Source organism: Danio rerio, chromosome 21 (genome assembly GCF_049306965.1).
Source record: "Danio rerio strain Tuebingen ecotype United States chromosome 21, GRCz12tu, whole genome shotgun sequence".
Taxonomy (NCBI): domain Eukaryota; kingdom Metazoa; phylum Chordata; class Actinopteri; order Cypriniformes; family Danionidae; genus Danio; species Danio rerio.
This window is the reverse complement of record NC_133196.1, coordinates 16,879,048-16,896,810: the sequence shown is the minus strand read 5'-3', so window position 1 is coordinate 16,896,810 and position 17,763 is coordinate 16,879,048. Positions and strand designations below refer to the sequence as shown.

The 17,763-nt window shown below is 35.6% G+C and overlaps 1 protein-coding gene and 1 long non-coding RNA gene across 3 annotated transcripts in view; one reads left to right on the top strand and one right to left on the bottom strand.

Moving 5' to 3' along the window:
* Positions 1 to 17,763, bottom strand: part of LOC141379826 (uncharacterized) — a 195,959-nt gene that overhangs the window by 4,817 nt on the left and 173,379 nt on the right. The window lies entirely within an intron of this gene.
* The window catches only part of LOC141379829 (uncharacterized), a 224,208-nt gene that overhangs the window by 108,931 nt on the left and 97,514 nt on the right, over positions 1 to 17,763 (top strand). The gene's annotated exons all lie outside the window — the stretch shown is intronic.

Sequence of the window (17,763 nt, the reverse complement as noted above, 5' to 3'; positions counted from 1 at the left end):
TATTTCTTTAAGTTTTATAAATGTCTTTTGTCAAATTGTTGCCTATATATATATATATATATATATATATATATATATATATATATATATATATATATATATATATATATATATATAATAATTTGAAATTTCATTTCTAGTTATTTTGACTTTGTCTTGCAATTGTGGTTTTAGTGTAGCATTATGTCATATTTAAAGCTTACAAACACACACACAAAGTACTTTTTTTGTACTCTAGTGTGAAAATTAACTCCCATAGAAAACTTATTTCAAACTGTATCAGTTATTAAAATTATTTCTGTCTCTTGAGGTAGAACTAGCTTTTTTAAATAACCCATGCTTGTATTTGTTAATAATGCTATTCACAATGTTCCTGAAGTGTAAACAAAAGATACAATCAACTGCAATCTCTTATGCATGGTACAATTGTGAATATTTATGGCCAGCGTCCTCCGCTGAATACAGAATCAGGTGCCTCTCAGACAGGTTTGCTATTATAATTGGAGGAGGTAAAGGACATACTAATTGTACTGCTCAAGACACTTCATTGCACTGCTATCTTATTTTCCACACAGACAAACAATCAACAATAGCATGTTAACATCTGCAAAGAGAGTTCTGTAATCAACCGCACTTCAAGGTAGCACATTATTTCCAAGCATATCAGACTTCAAGGGTCAGAAAGTCAGATGTGATTAGCTAGAAATATGCTTGTTTGCTTATTTAGCATGTCTTCTCACGTAGAAGGGGAATAGCTGTCCATCCCAATCAGGTCCTGATGTTTCAAACAAGATTTACAAATCATTCCATCTAGCAGCAATATTTATTAAAAAAGAAGGACTTGTTGTTTTATTTTTATTTTTTTCGCCTGCACAATATATTGTTTCATCATCAATCTATTGCAGTTCGCAAATATGCAATAATCACATCGCAGGATCTACAATATTTAGTTGGGATTATAATTATCTACTAGAGAACACAGTTGGAAAGTTTAACCCTAATAGAGTGAAATATTTAAAGTCCTGTAACTGTCTAAGACGGGTGGCCAACCCTGTTCTTGGAGAGCCACCTTCCTGCACATTTCAGTTGCAACTTATATCAAACACACCTGAACCAATTAATTAGGACCTGAACACCACGTGATAATAGCAGGCAGGTGTGTTTGATATGGGTTGCAACTGAAATGTGCAGGAAGGTGGCTCTCCAGTAACAGGGTTGGCCACCCCTGGTCTAAGACTTCAAGAGAATTTAAATTAATTAAGGTAACAAGAAATAGCTTTAACTACCCGTTTATACAAGTTTAATTCTAATTATTTATACAGTGAAGATGTCATTTCAAAGTTCAACCTCACCATTTGAGGGAAAGAGGCAGAAAACCAACAAACATTTAAACATTTTAACAATGAAAATATACATAAAAGTAAAAGGAAAATAAAACAAACTCCAGGCCTGGTCCTAACATTCGTGTTACTGGCTTAGAACCAGTCCCATGGCTCTTGGCCCCGCTCTACTTGCTACAGAAGACTAGTTGTCATCATTTGAATTTGATCAAGAATGAGTGTTGTTGAATAGTTTTAGGACAACTTTGAAAGGTATTATACTTAATACTAAGGCTGCACGATGTTGGAAAAAATCTAGCATTGCGATGTTTTGTTTTTCTGTGATATACAGTATAGAAGGGGTCACCAACCCTGTTCCTGGAGAGCTACCTTCCTGGACATTTCAGTTGCAACCCTAACCAAACACACCTGTTTGTAATTATCAAGTGCTGCTTTAGGTACTATTAATTAATTAATTACTATTAAACTTAAATCATAACTGTCTCATAAATTTTGATTCTAAACATCTGAATCAAACAAAATGGGTATTTTTTTCAGGTTGCCCAAGCTAATGCGCACTCGAAAGGACCGAGATCACGACACCAATCTCATTTATGGCCGTGTTACACATTATCATCCTCTGCTCTGCTCTTCTAAAGTAATCCACAACTTGGTCTTGATGGCGAATCTCTTCCAGAAATCACAGCGACTCTTAGTTTATAAGTTTGTGGCCGTTTAAGTAGTTGCTGTCGTGATGTGCGTTTGACAGGATGGATTGTACCTTGTGTACGTTTCATACAGATTATAAAACAAAAAAACTCTTGTTTTTAAGTGTACTTGGTTTATTTAAAAGTAGAGATTTCAAGCTTCATGTGGATATATTCCTTATGTCTGTGAAGCCAGTATTTGCTGAGATTCCAGCGTGTTTGTTGACCACCAAACTGATGTAAAAGCACACGTCTGGTCTGAGTTTCTTCCCCCGATAGTGATCGTTGTTTAGGCTTCATCATATTGACCGTTACATTGTTCCCCATTTACACTTTTTTTAAATACACATGAAATCTCACAGTCTCACAGATCCTAAAATCAAAGCAAACTTTCACTCTATTAACGCTAACCTTCACAATAGCTGTGTCCCAAATGGCACACTATACACTATGCACTCATGCACTATGTACTTATGCACTTACACACTCAACAGGATAGTATATGTATGTAGTGTTGTCCCAAATGGCACACTAATGTTTTTTTACTAAGCGGAAATTTAAACCGTTTCCCTGATGACGTTTGACGGTTGCCAAATCAGTGAAATAAACAACCGAATTATCAAATAATACCTGCCGTGAGTATAACCGCATTCACCATCGGGAGGCGCTATATTCACTCTCGTAGGAGAATTTTGCTTTCACCATCCAAAATAAATAAAGTTATCCAACATGTTCGTCCGATAGCTACGCCCCTTCCGCTACGTAAGCAAACCTGCGGTCGTTGAGTGCGTGAAGTGTCCATCATTACACACTTCATTTTAGCGGCTGAATGAGTGCATCATTCGGGTAATTAAAGTGCACTTAATATTTTTAGAGTCTTCAGTGTGAACACACTACTTACACTATTTATACTACAAAATGGCGTAAAATAGTGCATAAGTATGCTATTTGGGACGCAGCTAATAGCGATCGAACAGGGGTGAGCAAACTCGGCATGTGTTTTGCAGAGTTTAGCTCCAACTCTAATCAGAAACACCTGCTTATAGATTTCTAATGATCCTGAAGACACTGATTAGCATGTTCAGTGTTTGATTAGAGTTGGAGCTATGCAGGACACCGGCCCTCCAGGATCAAGTTTGCCCACTCCTGCTCTACAATGTGGTTCCTGGTTAACTACTGAATAAGCCCACTTAAATTTACTAATAAATGAATGAACTAAAACTGAACTTAAACTGAACTGAAATTGTAGATCAATGGGATTATTGTACATTTGCAAATTGCAATATCGATGCTGAATTGATATATTGTGCAGCACTACTATATACAGTGTTATTTTACATTTGATTATAGAATTCATGTACCTCAATACTTTTAGACTCTCCAAAAAAACAAAGCACTGTTATTTCATGTGTATCTGTTCTGTTGTATTACTTTATGCTTGAAATTTGTTTAGGATATTTCATGCAGATGCAGTCCCTATCAATATAAAATTACGAATCCTAGTTTCCAAATAGAGTTCTTTAAACCATCTTGTGAATTCATATCACAATATATATCAGAGAAAAACAAATTGTTGCAATGTCATTTTTTTTTTTATATGTGCAGCTCTAACTGCACATATTATACACAAACCTGTATTTGTTTTGTCTGTGCCAAATGCTGTGTTCTCCAGGCTATGTCTGTCTCATAAACATTCCCTTAGTTACCCAATAAAACCCAAAAGATGAATGGGACAATTGTTTGGGATAACATAAAAGCATGTTTCATCTTTCATCTACTATTGCCAATTAAAATGGGATAAACAGGAGGGCGGGCATTAGGGTCTGTAAGATCATGACTTATGTGGCTCTATAAAGACTGAGGAATGAGACGCATGATTTAATTTAAATCCAAATGGGTTCAAACATTAGTCTCATGGGGCAAAGTGCACAATTAGAGCTTAGCATCTGGATCTGGCTTATATATAATTATCAAGATCTCTGTTTACAGTACAGACTATCGACATTTTCTTTGAGTGGTAGTGCTATATGGATCTGGCCATCTTCAAGATAGTAAGAAAATAGTTGATTCAAGCTTTACATGCTGGATTTTTGCTATTGAAGTTTAGTAGTTAAATGGGCGGTACGGTGGCTCAGTGGTTAGCAGTGTGCCTCACAGCAGGAAAGTCACTGGTTTGAGTTTGCAAACTTAGTCATAGAAAACATATTCTAATAATTATTCTCTCATCAGAGCTCAATGAGTTCTGAAGATTAAATAATTTCTTTACTGCTTAAATGCTAATGATTCTTATAGCTTTGTCTAGCTTTGGCTTACCTTTGTCTAACTTGTCATAATTATTTTCTATGTTGATCATTTATTGTACTTTAAAGATATAGTTCACCCAAAAATAAAATATTATTAGCAATTTTTATTTTTATATGTTTCTTTTTTCTTTAATGTCACCTATTGACTTCTGTTGTTGGACAAATTGACTATGGGAGTAAAAGGGTGTAAGCTACCTGCATTTTGCATTTTTCATAACAACCTATTTCGTGTTCAACAGAAGAAAGAAGTTGAAATATGCTTTAAACAAGTGAAGGACGATTAAACTATGACACAAATTTCAATTTTGGGTGTAACATATCTTAAAGTGCAGATAAGTTCTGTCAAAAGTTAAGCATCTATGACATTTAATTTGTTTTGAGCATTATAAACTCTAAATGATGGATAGTCAAGCCTAAAGTGTCTTCTTTCCAAAGATACATGAACTATGAATAAAGATTCAATTCAATTCAATTCAGCTTTATTTGTATAGCGCTTTTACAATGTAGATTGTGTCAAAGCAGCTTCACATAAATGGTCATAGTAACTGGAACAGTGTGGTTCAGTAACTGGAACAGTGTGGTTCAGGTTTTAGCGTTTAAGTTCAGTTCAGTTCAGTTTAGCTCAGTTCAGTGTGATTTAATCATTACTGAGAGTTCAAACACTGAAGAGCCAATTCATCGATGCGTAGCTCTACCAATCCTGAACCATGCGAGGCAGTGGCGACAGCGGAGAGGGAAAAAAAACTTCACCTGATGGGAGTGAAGAAAAAAAACCTTGAGAGAACCAGACTCAGTTGGGCACGACCATTTTAATTTCTCCGCTGGCCAAAAGTCTTTGTGCAGAACTTCATTCACCGTGGTTTAGGCTGGAAGATGGCCTCAGTGAAGACTTGTCTGTCCCTGGAGCGTCGCTGGAATCAGACTCATGTTCTCCACTCCCCACGACCTTCAGCGCAGCAGCAGCTAAATGACTAAAAGACTAAATTATTCAGCAACTGTTATGGTTTTAGCTTGGGAAGGTCATTTTTAAGAAAATGCCTCTGATGGCGAGGAAAAGTTTGACACCGATATAGTCCCAGAAAACTTTTTACAGAAATCTTATTTTCCATGCTATCTTCATCAAATTTGAAATATAAGCTCACGAGACACTTGGCTTTCAAGGTATATATATTTTCTAGGTTATTACATTAACATTTTCCTGTGTTTGTAGACTAATTACCAACCTACGTCACACATGATGTCACATGGGTTCCCGGTCGCTAAAAGAGGCCAGTTGCAATAATAAACATGTCGTGTTGGGCAGTAGGATGCCAAAATCAAAATCTTTGGCTAAAAGGGAGCTGAATGAATTGAAGACCTTATCAAATATGCTCATCTCTGCAGTTCTCATTTCATATCAGGTAAGTCCACGCTATGCTGAATCATACACATTACTTATTTTTGATTGCAGCAATGGTTTCAGAAAAAAAAAGTTGCATTTAAACTGTGGCCACTGAATGTTCACATACCCTGCCGTACAGGTGTTGTTCGCTATCAAAATGCAGTAGTTCTTGCACATGACCACACAGAACAAAATTGTTGCTAAAAAGTTCCACAGAATGAGTGCAGTGCAGAGATTGTCATTCCCAAAGATACTCTATGAATGTGATTTACACTTAGCACATATGTGATGTTTTCTCGTCTTTTCATTGACAGCCCTGATCACCAACCAACGATGTGGAAAATTGCTTTTATCGGTGGTTATGCATTATAAGTTTACGTGTGTGTACCATGTTTGTTATAATAGGTTTTCAAATGAATGCATTTTATATTTATGTGTATTTTCTTCACTGTATCACTGTTTGAATGATCTAGAAAGGGAGCCAGGTGCATTTTATTGTAGTAATGTGTCCATTATCAGAACACATTAGTCGTAATGTGTATATTATCAGACCCAATTCTCTGCAATGGCACCGGTAATAAGTTTGTTTCTAAACATTGCCTTTTGTATCCTAGAAAGACTGGAGTCCAATTAATGTTAATGCATGCTAAGTTTGTTGTCATATCCTGAGATTTGGTTTTTCATCAGAGCATGACTGGTGTTTATCAGCTGATATTTTTTCGCTCTCTCATTGTGAAGTGTCCGGTCTCATTAACGGTCACGCAGACACTTATCCAAGGTGACTTCCGTTGCATTCAATTACCCTCCACTTCATCATTCTACCTCACCCAAGAAAATAATCAAAGATTGCTTTACATTTCATAAATAGAGTTCTCTAACTCCCTCCAGGATCTTCAGACTCACTGCGGTTATGCACGGTGAGTGGCTTTGCATAATTTTCCATATAAATGTACTCACAAAGCGATTAAACAATGTAGCCCGCAAAACTGAAGCTACATAGGAATGGGTGGCTGCGTTTTTTTTTTTTTTTTTTTCTTTCTAGGAACAAAGTGTCTCATTTTTATGCTTGACGCATCTGGACACGAACACATTTAATAAACCATAGTGCTCTGCTGGCACCTTTTCTGACTCAGAGCTTTGTCAGCTTGCTTCTCTTACCTGTCAGTTTCTCTCCAGGCTGCCATTTTGAACTACGTCAAAAAGCGCAAAAGCCAATACGCTGAATGAAAGCATCCAGAATTAAAGGTATCATTATCAGACGTTTGTTCACCAAATGTTTTGATGATACCCCATGTGGTGGTACAGTAGGTATGCTGTATGAATGTAATTCTTTAAGCACTGTCCCCTTTCAATGAGTAATGGCTGAAGTCCACTTTGCTGCTCTCTTCCCTCTACCTCCTACTGTTTCTCAGAGAAAAATGCTTCTCATTATAGCTCAATTATTCAGGCGAGGCACAGGCATAATTCACTGCCATTGACTTCACCCTTCAGCACTATGGGGCAGGTGTATTTTGGGGTGAAATAATCAAGGTAACCTCTACAGCGAGGCTGCAGTGATTAGCCTATTAAATAAAAAGAATAGTTCATAAATCTTCCTATAATTCTCTGATTATTTGTGTCTCAACTGCTGCGTGTATTAGCTATAAAACTCAAGCAATTCTTAAACCTCTTATAATAATCTTTTAAAGATGCTTAGTTTAAGTTTTTTTTTTTTTGCACTACATGCATTATGGTATATGTTTGCTGTTATTTAATAAACACGCTAAGATAACATTCTTGTTTAAATGAAAAAAAAATAGCTAAGGTCAAGTATTATTCTGAAAAATGTGTCTTTTTTGGTCTGAGTAACTCTTAACTGCCTACTAACAGTTTATCAAATTAGATTTTGCCACTCTGGGTTGCCTTGGTTGAAAACAGCATATTTCATTTCAGACTTGAAGGCTCCCTTATTGTATGTGGATGAAGCCACAAATGTGACCTCTGGAGGACCGTAGAAGCCTGAGAAATGAGATGCATTCATGAGATGTTTTTTTTAAATTGCAAACAATAGAAATATTACGAAAGTAATAAATATTAACTGAACAGCTCACAGTGTAAGGCTCGATCATCAGGCACACTCATTCATGTCGCTGTCACCAATCTGGCAATCTGTGTCAATTTGGAAGAGAAGGGGGTGAAAATAAACCCTCACCAATATTTTTAATTTCTAGACTGCAATATCTAGTTCAACCAGTTCGTGTCAATCCTGAATTCTACACCTATAAAGTGATAGTTCATTTAAAAAAGTTAATTCAGTTGTCAGTGTTGTCAACCCTAATATTTATTGATTAATTAACTATTTGTTTGATTATTTGTTTATATATATATATATATATATATATATATATATATATATATATATATATATATATATATATATATATATATATATATATATATATATATATATATATAATTTTTATTTTGAGAATCAGGCATTTTTTTTCTATTCGCATTTTATGGTCTTTCTTACTCTTATGCTTTTTCCTACTTTGACTGGTTATGTTTTTTTTTTTTTTTGTCATAGTCACTAATTGTTTGATAAGTTACACACCTGTTCTTTGTTCAGTTTATTTGGAAGGTCTATTTAAATCCTTATACTGTGCTTACACTAGCACAATGTGATGTGCCAAAGCCTGCCATACACAGTGAGATTTTTGGTCAGATTTTGAGCTGAATTCTGACTTGAACTGGAGCAAATTTCAACTTTGTTGTGCGTCATGCTGTCTTTGAGCAGTTTACAAAGAAAATAGAGGCAATTAAACTCTCCTGATCAGCAATTAGATGGTTTTTCTGACTGTCAGATAATTTGCTCGTCGTCATGAGAGAATCGCACAGTTGAATCAGACCTATGAACCGACTGAGTTGAACTCAGAGTTTGTGCCCTCACTGCACCTGCACAAACACTGAAACACAGAAGTGCACAGGTGCAATATTACCGAACTTGTTCCAGAATGCACAGAAACAATTAAGAGTATATTCTGTTCAGGCAGCATGGTGGCTCAGTAGTTAGCATTGTTGCCTCACAGCAAGAAGGTCGCTGGTTTCCCAGCTGGGCCAGTTATCATTTCTGTGTCGAGTTTGCATGTTCTCCCCGGATTGGCATGGGTTTTCTCCGAGTGCTCTAGTTTCCCCAACTTTCCAGAGACATGCTCTATGGGTGAACTGAAAAAACAAAATTGTCCATAGTGTATTAAAGTGTGTATGTATGTGTGAATGAGGGTACCCATGGGTGTTTCCTAGTATCGGGTTAAAACTGGAAGGGCATCGGCTTCATAAATCGTGTTCTGAAAAAGTTGTTGGTTCATTCTGCTGTAGCAACCTCTGAAATAGGAACTTAGCAGAAGGAAAATGAATAAATGAATGAATGATATTCTGCTCAAGTATACTGTATATTTGTGAGATACAGTTTTGATTAGGAAAGGAAAATAATAATTTGTTGTGGTTTTTCATTTCTTTTTTTGTCCCAGCCAAAGCTCTCATTTCTTCCCATTGGTTGGAGTAAATGCACTGTAGACTGGTTTGCCAACCACCATTACATAAAAAAGAAGCGGATGTTACATGTTGATTTCATACATACAGTGTAAGCTGTCAAGCTGCTGAGCAATTGGATCATATAATGCGAGCACATGAATCATGAGCTTTGACTTGGTGTCACATGCAGTCTTCCAGTAAATTGTGTGTTTCATGCTGAAATTGCATGAAAATCACAGTGAAGTCACAGTGTATGCCCGGCCAAACGTGAGACTTTTTAATAATTCTTCCGAACACAAAAGATAGCATTTTGAAGTATGTTTAAACTCTCCATAACATGAAAAATTATCTGTGCCATTTAAATTGCTACATTAACCTTAATAAATTGTAAATAATTATGGTATTTATTTCTGTTTCTTTATTTCACTAACCATGACTGTTTTGTCAAACACCTTTTTACCTAGCTACATTTATTTAGACAACAACGTGCATGACTGCAGTATTTTCTAATATCCCCCAGTCAATTTTTTGACGTTTCCTTGACGAAAAATAACTTCAGATGTAAAGACCCTCAAGTGCTTTTGAAACATGCTGTTGCTGCACCGTTCACCCCTAGCCACCCAGTAAGCAGTGACCCCGAAGTGAATATCAGTGTATTTTTAAGGTTGTGTAAATCAATACTTTGAGTCTGAGGGTTAGTTTTTTTGGCATTATTAAATCATCATCCAGACAGAAGCTTCTAACATCTTCCTTTGGAATATATTAAAGCCAAGACAGCATGACTCATTCCTTGACTGTGCCATATGGCAGCATCAAAAATGTGGTTGTGAGTCTAGCCTGAAGGAACACGGGCACTGCGGTGTCTCGGCACTCGATACGACTATTGATTTCACTCACGCCGTGAACTACCCTTTCCTGGCTCCCTCTCTGGTGGCTCGGTTTAATGCATTCTCCTTCCTTTCCACAACTAATTACTTCCTCTCTGACCTCAAGGCACATTCTGAAGTTCAGGCAAGCATCCATATACTGTATATGGGTGGAATGGGAACTGGAGGTCACAGATGGTGGGATCCCATGGGCAGTAGGCTTCGATGTTTTTTTTTTTTTGGCTAGAGCTGTTCAGGTATGTGAAAGTAGTCTAAAAAACACCTTAAGACTCAGCGCTGACCAACTATTCAGTCTCAGTGGAACTGTAATGGCTTCCGTTTTACCACAAGCTTCGTTATCAGGGCCAGTTTTTGTAGTTGAACTCCTGTTATATTGCTTTTCTTTACTCCCAAGTGCACCGGCCCAAACTGTCCCTCTCATTTAAACACAGACGCAAAACCTGCATGAGCACCTACAGAGAATACACCTATTTGGCCTTCTGTTTTCTCTTATGAACTGGTACTCGGCTCCTTCTTCCAGTTGAGCTCAATTACTGGCCAACGAATGCAGTTGAATGGAAACGCAATTACGATTAGCTATTTCTGTCTATGCACCCTCAAGAGCTTTAGACAGAGGACATTTTCACTTGTTCTTTGTTGACAAGGGGCTACAATGAAATCTTCAACCTTAATTTCGGAGCTTGGCCCTTTTGAATTAGTTCACTGCTGATTTGTTTACCGATTATTTGATTGCGTCATACTTTTCTCAGGTCTTTGAGGAAAGCGTGGATATACTAGATTTATAAAGATTTATAATACGTCCCGGTCAAGTCAACATGACCTTTTAAACTCAATTAATATTGAAATGGAAGAGGTTGTCGAAAGGTTGTGTCTGAATTGGAGTGTCGGAATGGTAGATGGTTTAATTGCAGTCGCAAGAAAACAGAAAACAGAACACAGGCGCACAAGAAAGGTCATAGCCTGCCACGCACTTTAATTTGGCAAACATGACTTTACTCTCAAAGATTGTTTCAAAGGCATTTGCATGTTAGCCTTATAGCTCTCGTATAGAGAAGGACAAAAACAAACAAACAAAAGAAAGAAAAAAACAATCTATTAAATATATGAATGAAATATTGTTTATTTATTTGTTAATTTATTTAATTTTATTCTTTTTCTGGTTACTGCATTTAAACAAGATTACACATTTAAACAAGTTTTTTTCAACATCTTTTTACCGTTTTCGTAAAGTCTTTCTTAGTACGGTCATATAATTGTCTATGGAACGTTTTAACAAACTAAATACACATTTTTTTAGCAATTATTTTGTTCTATTATTAAAATATTTGTAAAGCTATATTTCTCTTATTTTTTGCTGGAATAAAGTAATTTACATAGCTTCTTGAGATTGTTGAATGGCAGGTGCACTACAAATATACTAATATAGCTAAAAATCAAATAAATCATATTATCCTACCAGCCCTATGGTCACTATACAGGGTTTTCCTTGCAAAAAAAAAGGTGGAGGTGGCCTCTTGATCATCAAATTTGGCTTTACTTACAGTAAAACAAATACATTTTGCATTATTCCTATTGTCTTAAAAGTAAAACATTGTCTTATTTAAAAAAAAAAACACACAAGTGTTTGCTTGTGGTTTGTCAGTAGCCGTGACTGCCCACCAAATTTTATCAAAAGGTTGAAGTATTACAAAATTTTAAGAAGTGGCCACCTTATTCTCCATGCAGGAATAACCCTGCTACAAATGTAGTTAAGCTTCTATAGTGTAAGCATTAAACATTACTCTTCATAACCTTTACATCCAAAAATATGGCAAAGGTTTATGAATGTCTGGAATAATCAAATCAGTTTTTGACAGCTTAGCCTGAAACAGACAACTGTGAAGGCCAGAAGTGGTTATTTCCACTGCTGTTTATATCACAAGCAGTACCACAAAAATGAACTGATCATATCTGATAAATATCAAACAGAGAGCTTTCTCTTTCCCATTGCTTTCTGGGGTGCTGGTGCAATCTGAAAGTACTTCTATCTCTGAAAAATGAAAGTGAATAGTATATGAAGTGTCATTTGGACAGATATGAAATAAGGTGGAATATATCTTATGGCAAAAGACGAAAGAAAACCAAGAGAAAGCTTTCTTGAACTCCTGACATTCTGTCATCATTTACTCACACTCATGTCATTCGAATGTCATTCGTGTGACTTTTCCTGTGAGATAAAATGTCAGAGCTGCTCTTCTGTATGAACAAAAAGTTGAGCACTGACTGTATAGTTCAGTAGCAGTTCATCTCTGCGTGTGTGTGTGTGTGTGTGTGTGTGTGTGTGTGTGTGTGTGTGTGTGTGTGTGTGTGCGCGTGTGTGTGTATAAATATATCAGTTGAAGTCAGAATTATTAGCCCCCCTAAATCATGAGACCGCTTGTTTATTTTTTCCCCAGTTTCTGTTTAACGGAGAGAAAAAAAATTTCAACACTTTTCTAAACATAATAATTTTAATAACCCATTTCTACTAAATGATTTATTTTATCTTTACTATGATGACTGTAAATAATATTTTACTAGATATTTTTCAAGACACTTTTACACAGCTTAAAGTGACATTTAAAGGCTTAACTAGTTAATTAGGTTAACTAGGCAGGTTAGGGGAATTAGGCAAGACATTGTATAACAGTGGTTTATTCTGTAGACTATCGAGAAAAAATATAGCTTAAAAGGGCTAATAATTTTGTCCCTTAAATGGTTCATTAAAAATTCTAAACTGCTTTTATTCTAGCTGAAATAAAACAAATAAGACTTTCTCCAGAAGAAAAAATATTATCAGACATAATGTGAAAATGTCCTTGCTCTGTTAAACATCATTTGGAAAATATTTAAAAAAGGAAAAACAAAATCGAAGGGGGCTAATAATTCTTACTTCAACTGTGTGTTTGTGTGTGTGTGTTTGTGTGTGTGTGTGTATATATATATACATATGTATGTATATATATATATATATATATGTGTGTGTATATATATATGTGTGTGTGTGTGTGTGTGTGTGTGTGTGTGTGAAACCTAGTATTTTTACAGTGTTGTTTAATATTGCTTTTATATTATTTATAATTTATATACATTTATCGTTTTGCCGTATGTTCTAATTTATTTTTGTAAAGCACCAACTGTTTTGACAGCCAATTTATTCTGTCTGATATATTGCTTCAGTCTTTTCTTTTTAATGACATTCTTGAATTGCCACCCCTTTTACTCAGAGCTTTTGCATTTACATGCCAATTACATGCCAGAGCTCTCCTGTCATTTATCAAATATTTTTTTCTATAGAGCATGTTGAGACTGGGTCAAATGCAGAGGCTGAAGAATATCAGCTATAATTTCCCAAAGAAAGAGGAGCAGGTTTCTCGCTCTAGCTTTGATTTCATTTGAATCCGCTACAGTCAATTGTCGGATGTGAGGGTGGAAAAAAAAAGAAATTGCTGTTAAAGAAATCCATAAATTTTCTTTGTTCATTGCTCATATGGTGGTACATTACCAGTCCCTGTCATTAGACTCCCTATAAACCAGAATTGAGAAAACTTCAATAAAAGATGTGACTGAGTTTTTGTAAAAATATAGCTTTTGTTAATTTCTGTATTTCATGCGTTATTAATTGTGTTTCAGTTGAAGTGTCAGCACAATGAGAAACTCTGAGGATAAAAGAAAATGCCTTGCAAGACCACTGAAACAAAATGAAGGAAGTCAGGAAGATAATGAAGTGCTCGCTGAGACGTGGAGTGTGCGATTTCTTTTATTCTACACCTCTAATGCCATTCTGATGGATTTGTTTTTATATGCACTGCTGAATAAACGTAATCGAGGCTTTTGAGATCTGCTCTACAAAGGTAACACCAGCCAAATAACTGTAAGACAGGCTCATGACACATGCCTTTTGAGGAAAGAAATCAAACCATTTTAAACATCAGGTTCACCTCTAATGGCTATTAAGGGGACATTTTTTTAAATTATGTCTCGCAGGGGCATTATGTACTGTATGTTGTGAATGCCAATGGGCCTAAAACTGATCCTTGATGCACTTTATCGTTCACTGACATGATATTCGACCAACCCAGGCTTGTTCTGATTATGTACCCCTACATAAATTTCTGGAGAGCGCCAAATACATCCCAGGAGGTGCATTTTATTTTTTATTTATTTATTTATTTTTTTGCAGTTTTTGTTTTTGTGAATCCACCAGAGGACACTATGCTTTTTCAGTTCTGAAATTTCTCTTGTGAGTGCCATTTGTGCCTGCTCTTCTCACATAAATCCACAAGAGACCGCTGTTGACTGACTTATTGACTGACCAATCAATCCCCCACCCACCCCCCTCCCTAATCCCAACCAATTGTGTTTTAAAAAGCACCGATTGACCAGGGCCCACCACTTCCCTAAACCCAACCGACAGTTTTGAAAAGCAATCCAGAAAAAGAAAAGCACTCAGCTTTACTAAGTTTTTAAATTTTACCACGTTCCCACCCTGTTATTTACTTGTTTACTTTTTTTTGTTTTCGTCTTAACTGCTTTTTTAAAAATCATTCTTCTTCAGAATCAAACCCCATCATCGTGGTAAACTCTGACAAACGCAACAAGCCACTGGACAAATTGGTAACTGTAGAAAAACCATCCACACAAAGGTAAGCAGTCGGCTGGTAAGCGTGAAATGAAATGGTGTCATACTATAGCATTCCCTGTAGCATTTATTTTAAAGACAAAATGCAGCCAAACATACTTCTGGCTACATAATTTGTGATCTCTAGAAAGGTATTTAGGGGTACGTTTTCAGAATGAGCCTATGTTGCGTTCGACAGTTGTTCATTCATTTCTGTATACTTTAAACAATCTAAGAGGGTGTTATCCAAATATGTTATTATACTTTAAACAATCTAAAAAGACATTGTGATCCATAGTTTCAATAAACATGATTGCACAATATACATGTAATTCAGAGGACCAGCCGTTTGAATTCATCATGTGCTTTTAAGTCTCAAAACGGATCTCGACTGCATGCTTTCATCTTAAATTCTATTGTTCCTATCTTTTTAAATTTTTCATCACTGCTTTTCATGTCAATACTTCTTGAATGTAACATTCCTCTGTCGACTTTATTCCCCAGACAAAGGTCTCTCCTAGAATAGGGTTTGACAGTTGATCCGCTAGATTTCAAAAGTGCTTTATTTCTGCCTGAGGCAGTGGATAAAGTGCACCAAAGATGTCAACAACAAACCATTGTATTAATTACCAAAGTAGCATTTGGTTTGCATGCTGTGGGTGTTCGTGAAGACAGATACAACAATTGTGCTGTCCTTTTTCTACTGTCAGCATTGACAGAAAGAAGCAGGGCTTCTGACTGCATTTAAACAGTCACAAATGCAGCAATAACAAAACAAGAACTTAAAAACAAAACAATAACAAAACAGGAATAAAGAAACAAGAAAAATAGAACAAAAGTATCTTCACTGAATGTCAGCAAAGCTTTTTCTCTGTCCAGTTTTGTCACTTGCCTTGTGTACAAAAACAATAAAACAAAAACTTAGTCTTTAATTCAGTTGGAACTACTGTAGTTTAAAAATTGCCTTCGACTCTTTCTTAGTCACCATTTTCAACAAATTTAGAAACGTATTTTATGCATTTTGAGAAGCTGAAAATAATTTGAAAGTGAAAACTTTGTGCAATGTTATGTATAATATGTTATATGTTTCTATAAATGTGAATACTTTACTAACAGAAAATGCTGGACAACAAGGCTGTATGTATGCAGGTCTGTAGTGTTACTTTAGAAAGTTACGTCATATACACTGAAAAAATCATTCAAGGATGATTCCTTGGATTTACTAAAATTAAATTAAGGGGTTGTAAACAATTTATTTGGGCTGATTTTAAACAAACAAATTAAGTTGAACATTAATTGGTTTAATTTGTTTGTTTAAATTCAACACAAATTGTTTGCAACACCTTTACAGACAGTATTTTTTTCAGTGTATGTTTATTTTCTTTTTGGCTTAGTGCCTTAATTAAAAATGAATTATAAATCAGGGGTCGCCACAGCGGAATACACCCCTATCTTATCCAGCATATGTTTTATGGAGTGGATGCCCTTCCGGTTGTAACCCATCATTGGGAAACATCTACACACTCATTCACACACATAACCTCATACACTATGGACAATTTATTCAATTCAATTCAATTCAGCTTTATTTGTATAGCGCTTTTACAAGGTAGATTGTGTCAAAGCAGCTTCACATAAATGGTCATAGTAACTGGAACAGTGTGGTTCAGGTTTTAGTGTTTAAGTTCAGTTCAGTTTAGCTCAGTTTAGTGTGATTTAATCATTATTTAGCCTACCCGATTCATGTGTATGGTATGTCTTTGGACATTTGGGGTAAACCAGAGCACCCAGAGGAAACCCACGTGAACACCGGGAGAATATACAAACTCTAAACAGAAACGCCAACTGATCCAGTCGAGGCACTGCACCACCGTGTATATGAAGAGTTCCAATGCAAAAACCTCTAAATGTCATCTGAAATGTTCTCCTAAAATGACCATTTTTGTCAGCCTCCTATGTTTATGTTCAGTTATTTTACTTTAAAGGCAATGTAAACAACTTATTCGTCACTATAAAAGTAAAATTACTGAGCCTACACACAGAAGTCACACAGAAAAATATTAAATTTAAAAGAAAATGTCAGATGGCTTTTAGAGGTTTTTGCATCTAAACTCTTCATATGCACACATATTTTTATTTTATCATTATTTTTTTATGAATGTTGGAAGCGTAGCCATTGACATCTTTAAAAAATACTATGGAGGTCAATGGCTGCCAATCTCCAACATTCTTCAAAATAACTTCATTTGTGTTTAACAGAAGAAACTCAAGCTGGTTTAAAACAAGTGAGGAACTTTTGATTTTTGAGTTAACTATGCCTTTTCTAATAGTTCTAAACTGACTTTATATTTTCAGTATATAACAGAAGAGGCATACCACTTTATGCTTTTTTTTCTTTTAATATTTTAGTTTTTCTTCATTGGATTTTATTTTACATTTATTCTAAAATGAAAGTGGCACTTCACTTATTGTTTCACGCCTATATGATTTGAATTATTCGGTTGAACACAAATTAAGATATTTTAAAGAAATATATGAAATATTTATTTTAAGAAAAGATTTTGTGGGATTTCTTGCAAAGTGAATGTCATTAAAACAATAACTACAGTATCATCACACACACACACACACACACACACACACACACACACACACACACACACACACCTTTGCTCATTTTGAGTGCAGTTAAGTCAAAAATCTGTCTGCTGGTTATCAATTAGATTTAATAGCAACTATTTTTTTTATCTAAAATAGCACAATCCTCCGATAATCAAAACAGCTTCTAAAACTCTTTCATTTCTGTGAAAAGCTTTCAGGCTGCTAGTAGTAGGAATGTTATCTCAGAAACACGTAATCTTGGCAAACTTGTGCAAAGGATTAACTATGTAGCACTTGTTTGTCTGGTGAGAATCCAACGAACTGAGGAAATGACCAATACTGTGAGGATGTGCTTTTGAAACAGTGATGTAATCCTGAGCAAACAGGCTGCTATGAAGTGTTTGGCAAAGAGT